Here is a 15,480-nt window from a genome sequence, read left to right as displayed (position 1 = left end):
ATGATTAAATTTCCTACTTTTGGGTGTCTAGGTTTCACACCAATTACTTATTTCTCCCAACATAATTGATCAGTGCACTGCAGTTTGAAAATAATTACGTAGTACAATAAGTTCCAGAACACATCTTTCCATTGTGCTACATTTTCAATCAGCTATGAATTAAAATTTTTGAGCTTAAGGCAGACTCTCACATGGAATGACTCTCTGCAGAACTATTGCCACTTAACATCTGATTGATTGATTGATTTATTCAGAAGCCATTTGATGTAATACATTTGATACATGTTGTATCTTTACATATAGGCATTGTCATGTTTTATATTGAAGTTGAGAATACATTACAATTTCACATATACATCTTCAAATTGATACTATTATAAAAAGTGATAATGATACATGTTAAAATCCCATAGGTTAATAATCATAATAGTCTACAATTATACAAGTTTATAATCATACATTATTTATTCATACTTTTGCTGTAGTCGAAATATCCCTTTATTGAATGAAAAGGGTTTACTTATACAGCTTCAAATTAACAATATTATAAAAAGTTAATAATAACACATGTTAAAATCACCTAAGTTAGTAATCATGATAGTCTACAATTATACAAGTTTATTATCATACCTTATTTATTCATACTTTTGCTGTAATCAAAGTATTCCTGTATAGTATAGAATGGGTTTTCTGTCAGTATTGGTTTAATACCTTTTTTAAATTCATTTATGCTCTCTGCTTTTGTGATGACATTTGGTAGACAGTTATAGAGGCGCATTCCTATGTATGTAGTCCCTTTCTCATATCGGCTGGTCTGATGCTGAATTGCCCTTAGTTTCCAGCAATTCCGGGTTTCATATTGGTGTACCTGTTCGTTCGTTTGGTAGAGATTAATGTGTGTTTTAGTGAGTATTAGAATTCTGTAGATGTAGACATTTACTACCGTTAGGATATTTAGTTCTTTAAATTTTGGTTTGCAAGTGGCTCGCCACTTTTGTCTTGTCATTATGCAGATTGCCTTTTTTTGTATAATAAGGATCTTTTTCATATTTGATGCACTCCCCCAAAGCTCAATTCCATAGGACATAATGGAATAGAATTGTGCAAAGTAATATTTTATCAGAGTTTCCATATTAACAATTTCACTTAGCTTTCTAATTGCAAAACAAACCGAGTTAAGCTTATGACATACAGCATTGATGTGCTCTGACCAAGACAGTTTGTCATCTATGTAGAGACCTAAAAATTTCGCACTTGTTACTTGTTCAAGACTGTTGTCATTGATTTTTAATCCTATCAAATTTTGTTTGGGTGTATTATTTTTGAAACAGATAAAATTAGTTTTCTTGTAATTTGGTACTAATCTGTTGTTGCAGAACCAAGTATCAAGATAACAAAGAATCCCTTCAGTGTTTAGAGCACATTCTTCTAAGTTTGCACCCTTTATCACAATATTGGTATCATCAGCATAGAGGATGGCCTTATTTTGGATGCTACTGGGGAGATCATTTACATAAATCACAAAGAGTAGTGGCCCAAGCACGCTTCCTTGTGGTACACCATGTGTAATTTTCTGTGTGTCAGAGTAAAATGTATTTCCTTTTTCATCAGATATTTCCACTTTCTGATATCTATTTGTCAAATATGAACTCAATAACTCAAGTTCCGTGCCTCTGATCCCATAGAATTCTAATTTCTGCAGAAGCAATTCATGATTTACTAGGTGAAATGCTTTGGATAGGTCACAGAATATCCCTATTGTAGTTTCTTCCCTGTCAAAAGCATCTAGCACATAGTCAATAAGTTCCTTTGTAGCAGTAGTGGTGTACTTGTTTTTCTGGTAACCCGTGTTGACTTCTGGATAATATTTTGTATGTTGTGAAGAACTTCATCAACCTGTTGTGCAGAATACGTTCAAAAATTTTTGCTATTATTGGTAAAATACTCACAGGCCTGTAGTTTTCTGGTTCTTTCGCATCACCCTTTTTATATAGCGGTATTCATCTTGCTATTTTCAGGCTTTCGGGAAACACCCCCTCTGCCATTGATTCGTTGAATAATTTAGCAAGTGGCTTAGCTATAAAGGTAGAAGACAGTTTCACCAGCATATTTGAGATCCCGTAAACATCCTGTGTCCTAGTGTTTTTCAGGTTGTTTATGACTCTAATTACTTCTGTTTCACTCGTAGGAAACAGGTAGATTGAATTACTTAATGATTGATTATTCAGCTTTAACCCATTTAAAGCATTATTTGCTGAAGTTCTGATATTGTCTGTCATATGATTGCAGATATTTACAAAGTAGTTATTAAAGACATTTGCTATGGCATCTGGGCTTTTTATTAAGGTGTTATTCCATCTAATTTCTTTGGGACAGTCCTTTTTATTCCTTCTATGACCTGTTTCTTCATTTAAGATTTGCCATGCTGTTCTAGCCTTATTTTCTGAAAGGCTGATGGCCTTCTCAATAGCCTTTTTCTTGGCACATTTTATGACTTTTTGATATATTTTTTTGTACCTATCATAATACATCTTAAGATTTGAACCCTCTGTTTTGTACTTAACTAATCCATGCAGCTCTTTGAGCCTATTACTGGATACCATAATGCCCCTGCTTATCCAGTTATTTTGTTTTGTTTTACTAAAGACACATTTGTTTTTGTAGGGGAAAGCCTCATTGATGTATTCACAGTACTTTGTTATAAAAATACTAGCATTGTTTTCATTGCTTTTATCTAGTAGTTCAGTCCAACCTTCCTTACCCAGATTGGTGGTAAACTTATTTATGTTTTCTTTGTGTATTGGCTGGTACTTAATATTATACTTTCTGTCCTTTAGGTTTTGATTTATGGTAATTATTTGTTCAGTATGGTCAGATAAATTGTTTTCAGCAATGTTTACAGTATAATTCTCTGATTGAATATTTGTGACAATGTAGTCAATTGAAGTGGCACTGTTAGCAGAAACTCTAGTCGGATCTTTGATTGTGTTGTGCATGTTGAAAGATGTGAATATTGATTGGAGTTCTTGTTTATGTTTAGAATCCTTGAGGTAATCAATGTTGAAGTCTCCGCAAAGTATTAGTTTGCATTTAGACTTAATAACCTTGCTTAATACTTTATCTAAGCTATTGAAAAATGTGATTAATTTACTGTCAGGTGATCTATAAACATTAATGATTACATATCGTAGATCAGAAAGCACAATTTCAATGGCAGAGCATTCAAATTCTTTTTCAATACTTAACTTACATAAATCTGCTCTACTTTTTACCACATCCAGTAGCCCATTTTGCACATAAATGCAGCTACCTCCATTTTTATGGGTTGTCCTACTGAAATATGAAGCTACTGTATAGTTTTCTAGATTGAAAAGAGGTATTTCCTGTTCCTTAAGCCAGTGTTCGGTAACACATATGATAGATGGGTTGTTCACAGTTCTTAATAATGCCTCTACATTTAACAGTTTATTTCTAAGTGACTGAATATTTTGATGTGTGATTATTAGTTTTACGGAAGGACTGATTTTGCCATGCTTGTCCATAAAAAATCATTGCTTCGGTTACTCACTTTCCTCCTCCTGCTGGACTCACGTGTTGCAGATGACACTTTCTTGCCAGCTGGTGTTGTCGAGTCCACAGTTGCTGTTGTTTTAGTTGAGGGGGGTGGTGGTGGTGGCATTGCTTGTAGTATCATGGATTCCACTTCTGTCAGTACTAGAGGTGATGAAGGATCTGCCTGATGACTGGTTGCTGTTGCTGTTAGTTTTGTCCCTGATGCTGGTTCTACTGCTGCTACTTCTGCTTTTTTTGTTGATTCATCTGTTGGTGATGATGCTGCTGATGATTCTGCTTTTGTTGTTAGTGCAGCTACTGAAGATTCTTCTCTTGTTATTGGTGCAGCTGCTGGTGGTTCTGCAGTTGTTTTTGGTACTGCTGTTGTTATTGATTGAGCAGTTAGTGCTGTTTCTACTATTGCTCCTTTTGTTGATTCAACTGTTGGTGATGGTGCTGCTGATGATTCTGCTGTTGTTGTTAGTGCAGCTACTGAAGATTCTTCTCTTGTTATTGGTGCAGCTGCTGGTAGTTCTGCAGTTGTTTTTGGTACGACTGTTGTTATTGATTGAGCAGTTAGTGCTGTTTCCACTCTTGCATCAATTAGTTTCTCCTCTCCTTCATTTTGACATTGCATTAGGATTAGTTTATGGCTATTTGACTGCCTTGAGTATTTTATTGCTTCCAGTAATTCTTTGCACGTCACTGTTTTCCCAAAGTTCTTTCTGTGCAGACCTTGCTTTGTGAAATGGCTTCTAACTGAAACTGTGGCCTCAACATATGTTACGTTATTGAAGCTACTACAGATTTTTTTTTTATTTTTCTGTTTGTACTAATTATCTCTTGGTTTACGCACGAAAACTCCAGCAAATCGTGCCTGTGTGGGATGTTTAGCACAAACACTCTAGAGTGTGGTACTTTTTCCAAGGTTTCTTTCAGCGCTCTAGTCGCCCTGCTGCTCTCATTCTTGCATACATCGTTTCCTCCGCCGATTATGACACATATCGAGCCTTTTTTAACTAAGGTCTCACAATCTTTCAATACTTCACGCAAAGGGGCGCCAGGCTTAGTTATTCCTGTTACTTTGTAATTTGATTGGTTGTATGCCATTATACTAGCTAAACCTCTTCCATGGCTGTCTGAAAAAATAAAAATTTTGTCCATCACATTTTTCACACCTAATGAATTATTTCGTAGAGGACTTTCTTTTGAAACACTCTTTGTAGTCGTAAATTCTTTCGTAGTTTTCAGTTGTTTGAAAGCATCTTCGGCACTTACTAACGTTTCAAAATTATTTGATGTTTCAATTTCATAATTTCTATTGTTTTGATTTGTATACCTTATTTTAGGCCTAGTACACCGTTGATTTTCATTGTTTTGCTCTTTTTTAATGTCACTTACAATTGTTTCCAGATGAATTAAGCGTCTTTTCGCTATCAAAAGGTCCTGTTCCAATGTAAACAATACATTTTCTTCCCGTATAGCGGCACGTTTTGCTAATGACTTCCATCGCACATCACAGTGTATTACACCATATTCACATAGTGGGCTTTCCGTTTCACAATGTGCGAAGCACTTTAAGTGTATCCACTTTTGAGTCGTTGAACACAGCCTAATACCATTTATGACTTTTTCTAAACACATATTACACTTTATACTCGAAAAATAAACGTTTTTCCCGGAGTCACTTACTTCGACTTCTACACTGTCCGCCATCTTGATTGGACATGCTTACTGTAATTCAGCCTTGATCTTCCACTAAAATTTTTACCCTTCCTACTTACCACTTTTACACAGTTGGTTCAAATGGCTCTGAGTACTATGCGACTAAACTTCTCAGGTCATCAGTCGCCTAGAACTTAGAACTAATTAAACCTAACTAACCTAAGGACATCACACACATCCATGCCCGAGGCAGGATTCGAACCTGCGACCGTAGCAGTTGCGCGGTCCCGGACTGCGCGCCTAGAACCGCTAGACCACCGCGGCCAGCTTACACAGTTGACTGTACCCTGATGACTCAGGATGTGTCCTATATACCATTCACTTACGTTAGACAACCTGTGCCTTAAATTTCTTTTCTCCACAGTTTGATTCACTGCTTCTTCAATATTGCTTCTCCATCTGTCTTATCTTAACCACTTTTCTGTAACAATTAATTTCAAATACTTCTGTACCCTTCTTTTCTGTTCTGTTTGTCAACCACATCCCACATCTGTACAGCGCTTCACTCCAAATACTTATAGTTTTTCTAAAAGGTTTCCTAGTACTTAATTTTACATTATCTCTTAATATAGTTTTATTTTGCACACATACTCTCTCACTACTGGAAATTTGTCTTTTACACCCTCTTTACTTCTGCATTTGTGAGTTATTTTGCTCCTCTACTTTCCGTGTGTCATTTTTAATATAATTGCCTCAGAATTACTTCATTTAACTCAAAAAATTTATATTTCAAAATAAACGTGCAATACTGTTTTCGATATAGGAAAAAATACTGTGTTTTTTATTACTGGCATAAAATTAACTTGAATGATAGTCAATATCTGTAAGAGTATTAAAATTGAAATTTTACTCCTATAGTGCATTATTAGTATGGATTTTCACTTTCTCAAGGACTCAGTTAACAGTTATGTAAAATTTTCAAATAACCTCGGGGAATTCGGCCAGGTAACACTTTCAGCGACCACCGATATTTCGCCGGGAGAGCACCGCGCCATTTTCAAGGCAAACCACAACGGACAGGCGACGTTTATGCAAAATTTAAAACCTTGGTTCTCGGACTGAAGCAGGAAAGGTAACACACACACACTGAACACTTGTGCCACCAAAGATGACCAAAGTCAGAGCTATCGATGGTGAGACTACGAACTCGCACGTGAGGTAGCATTGACTCTGTCCCTCTATTTTCTGACAAGGGAGAGAGCCGGATTCCAAACAAGAGTTTAAGCAAATACCTCTATTCCTGTTAACAAGTTTGCTCGCTAGTTTAATCTCAACTGCTTCCTTAGTAACACTGTTCCAATAGCTGGACGTGCATGTCAATATCTCGGTGTTATTATATAACATGGGGTGACCAGTATCCAAGCAATGTTCCGCAACAGCAGATCTACTTGGCTGCTGTAATCGTGTGTGCCGTTTATGCTCAATACATCGGTCCTCCACGGTCCTGATAGTTTGACCAATACATGCCATGCCACAGCTACAAGGAATGCGATATACACTCGCCTTACGCGGACCAAGATCATCCTTAACAGAACTCAAAAGCAATCAAATTTTAGATGGAGGTCGGAAAACACATTTCACATCGTATTTCCGTAAAATACGACCGCTCTTGTTGTAAGTGTTACCTACGTAAGGCTAAAAAGCAATAGACTTAGGCGTCGACTCAGAATTATCATCAATCACCCGATGTACACTTGGTCAATAGCGCAAAGCACGTTCAATCTGTCTATCACTATAACCATTTTGACGAAACGTAACTTCAAGATGGAACTGACAGAGTCTCAGTGTCGGAAACGAAGTGCCCTGTGGACCAAGGTACGAAGTACCCCTTCACGCTGAGCCGGATGGTGACCACTATTAGCCTGTAAGTACAAGTCGGTGTGAGTACGTTTCCTGTAGACTGCATCTCCCAATGATCCATCGTCCTTCCGCCTAACCAACACGTCAAGAAAGGGAAGACAACCATCGTCTTTTACCTCCATCGGAAAACGAATGTTCAGATGGATCGAGTTCAGATGTTTTAGAAAGGCATTCAAATTCTCCCTGCCATGAGGCCAAACAACAAAGGTATCGTCAACATATCTAATGAAACAGGCGGGTTTCAAAGGCGCTGGCTCCAATGCACGTTCCTCGAAGTCTTCCATAAACAAACTACAACAGACTACCCATCGGAACTCTATCTGTCTGCTCGTAATACTGGTCACTGAATAAAAAGTAAGCGGATGTCAACACATGCCGAAAGAGATTAGTTCATTCAGCTCCAAACCTAGCTTCAATTAACCGCAACGAATCAGACAGAGCAACATGAGTGAAGAGAAAGACCACATCGAAACTCACTACAATATCAGAGACATTCAACCGCAGTACATCAAAACGACGTAAAAAATCAGCTGAGTTCCTGATATGATGTTCACACCGACCTACTTGTGGACTCAACAGAGAAGCAAGTTGTTTGGTGGCTACAAGGTATGTTGGAACGCCGATGTTACTCACTGTAGGACGGAAAGGAACCCCTTCCCTCTGAACCTTTGGATGGCCATATAACCTAGGGGGAACAGCACTATAGGTGTTAAGACTCTTGATAGTGTCCTGCGACAACCCACTTTTATTCAGGAGGCTGTTGGTCATCCTCTCAAGATTTTTTGTGGAATCAACACCGATTCTGCGATATGCTGAATCAGATAATAAACGGTGCATCTTTTGCACATATTCCTGTTTATTTAAAACAACGGTGGCATTACCCTTGTCGGCAGGTAAAATAGCAATATCAGGATCAACTTTGAGAGAGCGTAAAGCACCCCTCATTACTCTTGGGTGGACGAGCCCTAGTCAATACACAGCATGCCTCGCTCCTAACCTCCTCTGCAGTGTCAGGAGCTTGCAAACTGCCTGTGCAATTGAACTAATAAAATCAACTACAAGCAAACTCTTTGGAGTGGGTGCAAAATTTAAATCCTTCCCAAGCAGGGATAAGGTTGCGTCGTCAAAAGATTTCTCTGTGAGATTTAATCCAGAACACCAAGATGTAGCAACAGACTCCACAAGACGAAAACATTCAAATTTTGCCGTATGCTGGGCAGTAACGGAATTGTATTCCCAGTCAGCTTGAATCCATGAGACACCGTCCAACTAATCCCAAGTGAAATCAGACAATTCCGATGCAACCATTAAATGAGAACGATGTAATTCTTTGGAAACAGAATCCAAACATCGGCGAGTAAAATGAATCCTTTTACGAACAAGAGCCAAGCCAGCACGTTGCTTCATACGATTGGTGGCAGGAGAATTAAGATGGTGCACAACCTTATCAAATGTTGGGACATGATTTTCATCACGACATCTCAATAAAAACGACAAAGCACATTGCAGTCTAACTTGACAGCTACCAAGTTTATCCAACTTACACAAACACCGTTACATTTCCTCCCCATAGAGGTAAACAATATGAGACCTGAGTTTCTCCTCACATATACAACTTTCAAATAACTTTTGGGAATTCAGACAGGTAACACTTTCAGCCACTGCAGATATTTCGGCGGGAAAACACCTCGTCATTTCCAAGTCGAACTGCAACAGACAGGCCACGTCGCCATTAGCCTTGAAAATGGCCTCTTCTTTCTGCGGGCACCTTCTTCTTCTTCTTCTTCTTCTTCTCCTTCTTCTTCTCGAAAGTGAGAGAGGAACCCTCTTTCTTTTCTGTCCTGGTTCCAGTTTCTGTTACTGACCTGTGTATGGGTTATTCAAATAATTCAAAAGGGGTTCTCAGGCGACATGGCTTGTCCATTGCAGTTTGCCTTGAAAATGGCGGGGTGTTTTCCCGCCGAAATATCGGCGGTCGCTGAAAGTGTTGTCTGGCTGAATTCCAGAAAGTTATTTGAAAGTTGAATACGCCAGGAGAAACTCTGGTCTCAGTTATGTAAAACGCTACGCCAGTTAACTGTACATATGACACAAGAGCATTGCATGAAAATTAATTTAAAATAGCCATGGGCACCTGTTTGAAAGAAAAAAGAATTCTATAACACAATGTAATTTATATTTAATGAAATAATCTAATACAAACAATAGTGGTCTGTTATTACAAATTTGATTATCCACAAAGTGATAAACATATTATCATTCATGATAATGGGCAATAAAGGATGCAAGGAATTCATGTGAGTCACTGCTGCCCACAGTTTCAACTGTTTCACAGTAATCAGTGTACACCACATTACATGTAGGGCGTGTTGGCTTTAATACCCCATTTCCGCCATGTAAAATTAAACATAAATTACTTTTTCAGCCACCAGTCTTTGCTGTGGGTCATAAATCTCCCACATTTTGGCAGATACCGACTTTCCAAAAACTTTGTGCCTGTGTTCTTTTTCCCCTTTCTTTCTTCTAAAATACCAGTTACAGCTCCTAACACAGAATATATAGGGATACCATCTCTTTTTGTTGTGGGTCGTCTTTTTTTTTGTTTTCATTACTGTTTATTCCCTCCCCCCATGAACCATGGACCTTGCCGTTGGTGGGGAGGCTTGTGTGCCTCAGCGATACAGATAGCCGTACCATAGGTTCAACCACAACGGAGGGGTATCTGTTGAGAGGCCAGACAAACGTGTGGTTCCTGAAGAGAGGCAGCAGGATTTTCAGTAGTTGCAGGGGCAACAGTCTGGATGAATGACTGATCTGGCCTTGTAACAATAACCAAAACGGCCTTGCTGTGCTGGTACTGCGAACGGCTGAAAGCAAGTGGAAACTACGGCCGTAATTTTTCCCGAGGGCATGCAGCTTTACTGTATGATTAAATGATGATGACGTCCTCTTGGGTAAAATATTCCGGAGGTAAAATAGTCTCCCATTCGGAACTCCGGGCGGGGACTACTCAAGAGGATGTCGTTATCTGGAGAAAGAAAACTGGCGTTCTACAGATTGGAGCGTGGAAAGTCAGATCCCTTAATCGGGCAGGTAGATTAGAAAATTTAAAAAGGGAAATGGATAGGTTAAAGTTAGATATAGTGGGAATTAGTGAAGTTCGGTGGCAGGAGGAACAAGACTTCTGATCAGGTGACTACAGGGTTATAAACACAAAATCAAATAGGGGTAATGCAGGAGTAGGTTTAATAATGAATAGGAAAATAGGAATGCGGGTAAGCTACTATAAACAGCATAGTGAACGTATTACTGTGGCCAAGATAGATACGAAACCCACACCTACTACAGTAGTACAAGTTTATATGCCAACTAGCTCTGCAGATGACGAAGAAATTGATGAAATGTATGATCAAATAAAAGAAATTATTCAGATAGTGAAGGGAGATGAAAACTTAATAGTCATGGGTGACTGGAATTCGATAGTAGGAAAAGGGAGAGAAGGAAATATAGTAGGTGAATATGGACTGGGGCAAAGAAAAGAAAGACGAAGCTGCCTGATAGAATTTTGCACAGAGCACAAGTTAATCATAGCTAACACTTGGTTCAAGAATCATAAAAGAAGCTGTATACATGGAAGAAGCCTGGAGATACTGACAGGTTTCAGATAGATTATACAATGGTAAGACAGAGATTTAGAAACCAGGTTTTAAATTGTAAGACATTTCCAGGGGCAGATGTGGACTCTGACTACAATCTATTGATTATGACCTGTAGGTTAAAACTGAAAAAACTGCAAAAAGGTAGGAATTTAAGGAAAGGGGACATGGATAACCTAAAAGAACCAGAGGTTGTACAGAGTTTCAGGGAGAGCATAATTGAGCAATTGACAGGAATGGGGGAAAGAAATACAGTAGAAGAAGAATGGGTAGCTTTGAGGGATGAAGTAGTGAAGGCAGCAGAGGATCAAATAGGTAAAAAGACGAGGGCCAGTAGAAATCCTTGGCCAACAGAAGAAATATTGAATTTAATTGATGAAAGGAGAAAATAAAAAAATGCAGTAAATGAAGCAGGCAAAAAGGAATACAAACGTCTCAAAAATGAGATCGACAGGAAGTGCAAAATGGCTAAGCAGAGATGGCTAGAGGACAAATGTAAGGATGTAGAGGCTTATCTCACTAGGGGTACAATAGATACTGTCTACAGGAAAATTAAAGAGACCTTTGGAGATAAGAGAACCACTTGTATGAACATCAAGAGATCAGATGGAAACCCAGTTCTAAGCAAAGAAGGGAAAGCAGAAAGGTGGAAGGAGTATACAGAGGGTCTATACAAGGGCGATGTACTTGAGGACAATATTATGGAAATAGAAGAGGATGTAGATGAAGATGAAATGGGAGATATGATACTGCGTGAAGAGTTTGTCAGAGCACTGAAAGACCTGACTCAGAACAAGGCCCCTGGAGTAGACAACATTCCATTGGAGCTACTGACGGCCTCGGTAGAGCCAGTCCTGACAAAACTCTACCATCTCGTGAGCAAGATGTATGAGACAGGCGAAATACCTTCAGACTTCAAGAAGAATATAATAATTCCAATCCCAAAGAAAGCAGGTGTTGGCAGATGTGAAAATTACCAAACTATGAGTTTAATAAGTCACAGCTGCAAAATACTAACGCGAATTCTTTACAGACGAATGGAAAAACTAGTAGAATCCGACCTCAGGGAAGATCAGTTTGGATTCCGTAGAAATGTTGGAACATGTGAGGCAATACTGACCCTACGACTTATCTTATAAGCTAGATTTAGGAAGGGCAAACCTACGTTTCTAGCATTTGTAGACTTAGAGAAAGCTTTTGACAATGTTGATTGGAATACTCTTTTTCAAATTCTGAAGGTGGCAGGGGTAAAATACAGGGAGCAAAAGGCTCTTTACAATTTGTACAGAAAGCAGATGGCAGTTGTAAGAGTCGAGGGCCATGAAAGGGAAGCAGTGGCTGAGAAGGAAGTGAGACAGGGTTGTAGCTTGTCCCCAATGTTATTCAATCTTTATATTGAGCAGCCAGTAAAGGAAACAAAAGAAAAATTCGGAGTAGCTATTAAAAATCCATGGAGAAGAAATAAAAACGTTTAGGTTCGCCGATGACATTGTAATTCTGTCAGAGCCAGCAAAGGACTTGGAAGGGCAGTTGAACAGAATGGACAGTGTCTTGAAGATGAATATCAACAAAAGCAAAACTAGGGTAATGGAATGTAGTCGAATTAAGTCGGGTGATGTTTAGGGTATTCGATTAGCAAATGAGACACTTAAAGTAGTAAAGGAGTTTTGCTATTTGGGGAGCAAAATAACTGATGATGGTCGAAGTAGAGAGGATATAAAATGTAGACTGGCAATGGCAAGGAAAGCGTTTCTGAAGAAGAGAAATTTGTTAACATCGAGTATAGATTTAAGTGTCAGGAAGACATTTCTGAAAGTATTTGTATGGAGTGTAGCCATGTATGGAAGTGAAACATGGACAATAAATAGTTCGGACAAGAAGAGAATAGAAGCTTTCGAAATGTGGTGCTACAAAAGAATGCTGAATATTAGATGGGTAGATCACATAGCTGTTGAGGAAGTATTGAAGAGAATTGGGGAGAAGAGAGGTTTGTGGCACAACTTGACCAGAAGAAGGGATCGGTTGGTAGGACATGTTCTGAAGCATCAAGGAGTCACCAGTTTAGTACTGGAGGGGGTTGTGGAGGGTAAAAATCGTAGAGGGAGACCAAGAGATGACTACACTATGCAGATTCAGAAGGATGTAGGTTGCAGTGGGTACTGGGAGATGAAGAGGCTTGCACCGGATAGAGTAGCATGGAGAGCTGCATCAAACCAGTCTCAGGACTGACGACCACAACAACAAACAACTGTTTCTTCTGGAGGCTCTTTTGCAGACCTACTTGTACTAGGCAAATTTGAAATCTCAGAGTCCTGTGACTAGAAATCTTATGGGCTATCTCTTCAACAGGATGTGAAACAACTACTGGTTCTTCAGTAGTTTCATTCTGCCAATAAGATCTAACATTCTTAAATACTGAAAATGCACACTAGCATGTAACAGATGTAACAATAATATACCATACTTCAGAAAACATTTTCATATGTAATTTTTGGGTAATGCTTAACATTAGCATCATTCATTTCTCAGGTTCCTAATACGGAGGATGAGTGGACCACAACTGCAAACGATTTTGAAAGGAAATGAAATTTTCCACGCTATCCTGGATGTATTGGTGGAAAGCATATAGAGATTGTGTCTCCAGTAGAAAGTGGGTCATTTTATTTTAATTATAAACATACACACAGTATGGGCCTACTTGTCATAGCAGATGCCTGTTACAGATTTATTCTGCTTGGTTTTGCATAAACTACAGAATAGCAAATGGAGTTGTTCTTCAGAAGACTGAATTTTTTAGAAGGTTACAAAATAACACTCTGCACATAGAAGACAGAATAAAGTCACTGACAGTACACTAAAGCTGTGAGCTGTATTTTTTTCTAAGTGACAATGCATTTTCTTTGAGGACTGATATGCTGAAACCATTCCGACAGAGTGATTTGGACTGCATGGAAAAAATCTACAACTACAGATTACGCAGAGCATGGTGCATTATTGAGAATGTTTTTGGAGTCTTAACAGTGTGCTTCAAGACGTTCCAGACAACTATAAAATTTGGAATGCAGTCATATCAATAAGGTGGTGGAAGCAACAGTTGCTTTACACAATTCTTCAGTGACCACTATTCGGTCTCACCTATGCTCCATGTGATTTCTTCAATAGTGAGGACATAGAACATGGTAGATTCCATGATGACTTAATTGCAATGTAGTCTAACATGCTACCACTACAAAGATCTACTGCTGGAAATATTCTGCTTCGTGCTAAATATTTGACACAGCAGTTCATGGACTATGTTCTAAATGAAGGACAAGTTCCTTGGGAGCAAAAGTTTGTGCATTAACATTGTGAAAAATATGTAAAAAACAATGTGTTTTGAAATACTGCTTAAACAAATAAGCGCATATATTTTGATTCTAAAATTGCTACTGTAAACAAATATTACTGAAAACCTCACACCTCTGTTCCTTCTAAATTACTAGGGATGTCTTACACTTAGAAAATGAACAGAAGCCAGAAAGAATAAATTTTTCTAGGAACTACTCGGAGTTCAAAGGGGATACCACAGGAGAGGCAGTGGCTTGGGCATTGTCCAGCAATATTACATCAACTCATGAGGTAGCAAATGAGCTTACATGGAGAAGACATGGGACATGACGAGGCATTGATGGCGACCATATATAGTGACATAAGAGGCCCCAAAAAGCAGTGATCGGAGGCACCAACACGGATGAAGTGAGGCAGCCTGCCTGACAGCTAAAAAATGGAGCCAGTGTAGCCTGCGAGAGTGTTCCTACAGGCAGTGGACCAGGAGGGACTCAGCGTAGGTCGATCCCAGGTCTTTGACGTGTTGTATTCACTCTGGCACTGCCTGCACTCATGCTTAGCCATGTACCTCTCACCATGGGACTTTGCAATCAGGAGTAGTGTATGTATATTGTGTATTGAACCGGGGACCTAGAAATGATGAAGAGGCTTCATCCTGCGCAGCCCTCAGCGGTTCGCAACCCCACAACAGGCCACAGCAGTTCACCCACCTTACCAACGCTCCACACCGAACCCAGGGTTATTGTGCGGTTTGGCCCCCAGTGGATGCCCCCTAGGAACGTCTCATACCAGACGAATGTAACCCCAAATGTTTGTGTGGTATGGTTAAGATGGTGTTCGCGTATTTGTAGACTGTGTTTGCGCAAAAATCGCCGACACAGTGTAACGAGGCAGAACAAGGGAAACCAGCCCGCATTTGCCAAGGCAGATGAAAAACTGGCTTAAAAACCATCACAGGCTGGCCAGCACACCAGACCTCAACACTAATTCGCTGGGCGGATTCGTGCCAGGGAGAGGCAAGCATTCCCGCTCGAGAAGCAGCGTATTAGACCATGCAGCTAGCCAGATGGGCATAGGAGTATTGTACTTTGATTCAATTCATTATCCAATTCTTGTTCATGAGCAATTAAAGATTGTAGTTATTCACTACCTCTCTTTGTTCGACTATTTCCTGACTGAGTTCCATAACTCTTTCAAACTTCGAGTTAGCCATCTCAACATTAGCTGACTTGTCAGACCTTCTCCAGTCTCCAGTGCCATTGAACGTCTAGACCACATGTTGAATGCGACATAGAGTTTTTTTCTGGTGGCATGTGTGGGCATAGGTCGTGAAATTAGCGTGCAGTTATCATTCCACGAG

Source organism: Schistocerca gregaria, chromosome 7 (assembly GCF_023897955.1).
Source record: "Schistocerca gregaria isolate iqSchGreg1 chromosome 7, iqSchGreg1.2, whole genome shotgun sequence".
Taxonomy (NCBI): Eukaryota; Metazoa; Arthropoda; class Insecta; order Orthoptera; family Acrididae; genus Schistocerca; species Schistocerca gregaria.
This window is presented reverse-complemented; position numbering follows the sequence as displayed.